Here is a 5340-nt window from a genome sequence, read left to right as displayed (position 1 = left end):
CCCACTTAAGCCCATTAACATTGGACCCTTCTTTGCACTAAGGGAGGAGATTACAATGATCATCCCATTAACGAAGGCTATAAATAGGAGAAATGAATGGATAGATGGGGATGCAATTCTGAGGGTAAGAAAAGAGTAAGAAAGAGAGAAAAAGAGAGAGGAGTTAACGTTGGAAAAAAGGGAGAAAAGTGTTTGCATTGGGTCCCTTAACCTAGGATAACCCAAGGTAGGATACTCAGACCCACCAAATAAATAGATTGTGAGCCCAAGTAGTGGTTTGGCCCATTAAGCCCATCTTTGGAGCTTACAGTTATGTAGAATTACTCTTATAGTACGTGTTATGACGAAGAATAAACCTAACGTGGGTTTTATATATTAGAGAATATATAACTAACCTTAGGCTAACTATAAACTAACATAAGGTTAATATACTTGTTTTACAAGTACATGGGCCTACAATTGGTGTGGAGCACTGGGCCATAATATATTTAACAAAAGGAATATAATTGAGATATAATTCTTTATTTACCAATTACCATATATGAGGTTTCCTAAGTAAATTTAAATATTTTGCTTAGTTGAATTCAACTGCCATTAGAATAGCCTCCAAGCCAATTTCCTTGGGCATCTCTAAAAATGCCTCCACTTATACGTGGGTTACCAAAGGATGAGCCATCTTAATTTAGTTTCACCCTTCCATAGATAGAAGTTTCTTTGCTTAATGAATTCAATTCCCCCTTAAAACTCCATCTCCGGACCTTCCCATTTAGAATGATTTGAACTATTACTAAACTTTTTTTTTTTTGATGAACCAGAAGTTTTTATTAACACAGAAAAAAAACAGCAACTATACATAAGGAGTATGAGCCTCGGCTTCAATCACTGACACAAACAAAGAGGCCCCAATCCCACATCAAAAGAACCAAAAGAGTTGTTCAACAAAGACCACTTAGCTAAGATGTGCAGCAAAATTTGCTTCTCTACCCACATAGCGTATACAACATTTTGAGATTTGAGACTTTTAGGCTAACACATCAAGACAGATGGACCTGATTCTCCAATGGAGATCCATGTTAGGAAGTAACAACGCATCAATATAGGCCTTTGAGTCACTCAGTGCAGATGGAATCAATGTCTAGGTTTAAAGTTTAATGCCAAATTGATGGCCCAATTTATAGCTTCAGCCTCTGCTTGGAAAGGGATAATGGTATTCACTCTTTGGAACAAGCAAACGCCACTTCCCCTCTCTAATCTATGGCTACAGCTACAATAGATGAACTCTCAAGATTGCAAGCCACATCTACATTGATCTTGATAGAGTTCCTATCCAATTTAGCCCAAACTGAATGAGCCCGATTTCTTGATGGCTACATTTGATAGTCCAAGAGTTTTCTAAATTCTTCAACAGAACTGGAAACTTTTAGCATAATATCATCCAACTTTGAAGTAACTCCCTCAAATTGCACTCAGTTTCTTAGTTTCCAAAACCATATCACAAACCACTGCACCATAAAGCAAAAAATCTACCATATTGTTTGGGTTCAACCCAAATATATCTGGAGGGAAGATTAAAGTTTGGATGAATTAGGAAGAAGAAGAGAAACCCAAATCATCAAACCTGAACCCCCACTAGCCGCTAAACCAAATGGCTCTTGTTAGAGGGCACAAAACAAATAGATGAAGGCTAGTCTCTTCTCCCATTCCACATAATGGGCAGGTAGTGTCCTTGATGCTTATAAATCTGGCCAGCAAGGGTTTAGTTGTGAGGCATGTATAGGGTGTGAGGCCAAAGAGGAAAAGGGATTGTAACTAACTTGTGCTCACATTGATGCAGAAATATATACAACACAATTGTCCTCCCCAGCAAATTGGGACTTATGAGTTATGAGCCACAATGAGTATTCGTCTAAATATTGGAGTTAACACCAATCAAATGGCATAGCTCATGTAACATTTATTATATTACTTGTTGGGAAATTTAGACCCCGGTTGATAGAATTAACAGGTTTTAAATCCAAGTTGTTAATTAGATTTATTATGAATAAAACTTGTTAAAACAAACAAACATCAATGTCATGTCAAAATCATGCAGCGGAAGAATAAATAAGACAAGATATGATGACCTAGGAAAACCAGTGAAACAAACTAGTTTCATAGTAAAAAACCTGGAAGGAAACCTTCCCAAAAAGCAATCCACTATAGTAAAGAGAAGTTTCAGATTTAGTACAAAACCTTTGTCCCTAGACTCTACAATCCCCGTAGATGAACTCACAATAGAAACCTTCTACTGCTTCAAAACCTCTGAACTCTTCAATATATGAACGCCACCCTTTTTGTTGCACAGATCCCAGTACGTGACTAACTCCTTTGCACGAATCCCAGTATGTGACTCACTCACCAACTTGAGGAAGAAAAATGTTGGTTGCAAAGTTTTTCACTTCACTAACAATGAAGATCAAGAAACACTTGGTTACAAAACCCTAAGGTGCAAAAGACGCAGTAGCTTCTTTCAGAGAGAATAAGGCATCGGTCACCTTTTGCATATGTTCTCTTTTGTATTCTCTTATGTGATAACCTCTAAAATAAACCTTATATAGGTCTAGGGTTGTGAGAAAAGAAACCCTACACATACATGTCAGCATGGGCCTAAAATCAGATCTAAAAATCTGAATTCCTGTAACCTTGATCGATCGAGAGGTGTCGAGGAGGTGTCAAGATTTAAATTTTGATAGATACAGCCATCGAGGAGGTGTCGAGCAAGTGTCGAGTAGGTGTCGAAGGGACAGAAATTTGCTCGATCGATCGACCTAGCTATTGAGAGGTGTCGAGATTGCAATAAAAAGCAACTGAAGAGCTCAATAGATAAGCCAAGTGTTGAGAGGTGTCGAGCAGCTATCGAGCTTTAAAATTCAGCACTTTCTCACTTGATTCTTGGACAGACTTGTATGGCTTTAACACTTGAACTTGAAACAAGATTTCTTGAAGTATTAAACACATCCTAGATCTACCCAAATACAAGTAAAGTGCGTTTTGTCAAAAGATTAGCCAATTACATAAAATAGTGACATATATTCCTAACAAGTGAACCACATATGTCCTAACATTACTGAGTTAAGTTTAAGAAATGATACAAAGCTTTTAAACGATCTAATTATTTATCCAAATGCAACATTAGGTAATTATAGGAAGAAATTTTTTGAGGTGGCTCAAAGATGGGGTTAAGAGTTTTGAATCTAGGACCCATGAATTTCATGAGCCCTTGAGAATTGTTAGACCAACCCCTTTGAATTAATTCAAAATACCTTAATAATTCAAATTAGAGGATCGAATTGTACTTTGAATGTTGAAGTAAACATTTTTTAGCAAATTGATTTTCTACTTCCATTGATTCTACATGTATCCTCAATAACAATATAAATTAATAAAACAAAAACAAAAGCAATTTCGCCTACTTCTCTATAGTACTATTAACGAATAAGCAAATTATCAAAGTTCATCCAAAAGCACCAATAGTTAAGCTTGAAGCTGCATTGCAAATTGACTTTATGGACCAATGCCCTTATTTTACAGACAACAAGGCAAATTATTTAATGAATCAATAAGACCATGTTAGAATACAAGCCCAACAGGCTTAAGCCGTGCTTTTTTTTTTTCTTTTTTTTTGACTGAAATAGGTAGTGCTTTAATTGTACTATACTCTTTTTAATTGTATGTCATTAATATGTCTAATGCAGTCACTATTATAGTTTTGCACACATCTCAATACATGAACCTCTAGTTTTCACATGGTATCACTATGAAAGCCTAAGCTGCAGAGAAAATATCCTCCCTCCAAAATGTTTCCCTAGTTAGCAGTAATATCATGACTCTAATTTTGTTGCTAATAAGAACACAAGTGGATTGTGCGCCAATTCAAATCTAGGGCTATCCATAGATCAGGTTAGATTGGGTTTGGGCTCAACCGACATCCGACCCGACCTGATCAGGTGGAGTAGATCTCAACCCACCACTAACTAGAGTGGTTGATCAGATCGAGCGGATCCAACCTTCAATGGAAGACAATCAGTTCAGTTAAAGTTGTAGATCTAAAAAAATGGCCAAAATCCGGCTAGATAACAGCAAAATTTCAGTGATATTTTCATCGGATTTGGCGAGATCTCACCAGATTAGGTGAGATCTCACCAAATTTGGTAGAGATTTCATCAAATCTAGCTGAGACTTGTTGGAATTGGCTGAGAACTCACCTGATTTGGAAAATCTCACCGAGAAATGCTGTATATCAAGGTTAGTTTGGGTCTCTTCAGGTTTTGGGGAGAATATTCAAGACCAAATTGTGGGTTTCAGGTTTTGGAGAAGTAGACCCACCACCAACCGCCAGAGTAATCAAGTCAAGCGACAGTCAGCCCAAGTTCGCTCAAATTTACTGGGTGAGTTGGGCCACCTGTTTGGTTGGACAGCCTTATTCAAATCAACAACCAGTAGAAGCCATAGATTAGAGAACTACAAGTTCAACACCTTCTAAACCAACCTAAAACAATGCTGCACTCACCACCACGTACCCACAAAAGTTTCTAACCATTATATTAGGTGCCAAAAAATGCGCCATAATCATGACTTTAGCTACCTCTCACATCCATAGGCTACCACATCAACCTAGGAGTTAGGACACATCACATCTGCCACGTTAGCACAAGATCCCAAAATTTTCCATGTCAATGCCTCAACATCACTTTCACATGGTACTGAGTATGCTAAAAGCCTCATAGGCTAGAGTAGAGAAGTTGAATCGCCAATTAGTCGCATAGTCCAAGAATCAACTATTGACCCCTTATGATTCTAGGGTAGGAAGGTGTATGGCACCTACCCTAACGCAATTTGGAGATCAACCTTCTCTATTATCACTTAGCCTTGTTTAACCAAAAGTTTAATAAAGCAATTATATACTTTCATACAACAGTAAATATAATAAAATGAAATACACTAAATATGGTCAACAATACAAAAGTAAACTATTGAAAAGAAAAAGAAGAACATGATACACCATTCACATTGCAACATACATTGTTCTGAGCAAAGTCTGGACAAGTTGGGGTGTGCTCGGTTCGGTTTCGGTCGGTTTGTATAGGTATGGCCAATCGAAACCAAATATTTCGGTTTGTGAAATTCTCAACCGAAACCGACTGAAATGGCTTGAAAACCATCGGTTTCGGTGTATATCGGTTTCAATCGGTTTCGGTCGGTTTTCGGTTTTCCAAAGAGAGGGTTATTGAGATTTTCAAAACCCTAAATTTAATCACATATAAAAAACAAATAGAAAATAGAGTAACAGAGAGAGAGAGA

The sequence above is a fragment of the Quercus lobata genome, chromosome 4 (assembly GCF_001633185.2).
Source record: "Quercus lobata isolate SW786 chromosome 4, ValleyOak3.0 Primary Assembly, whole genome shotgun sequence".
Taxonomy (NCBI): domain Eukaryota; kingdom Viridiplantae; phylum Streptophyta; class Magnoliopsida; order Fagales; family Fagaceae; genus Quercus; species Quercus lobata.
Note: the sequence above shows the minus strand (reverse complement) of the source record.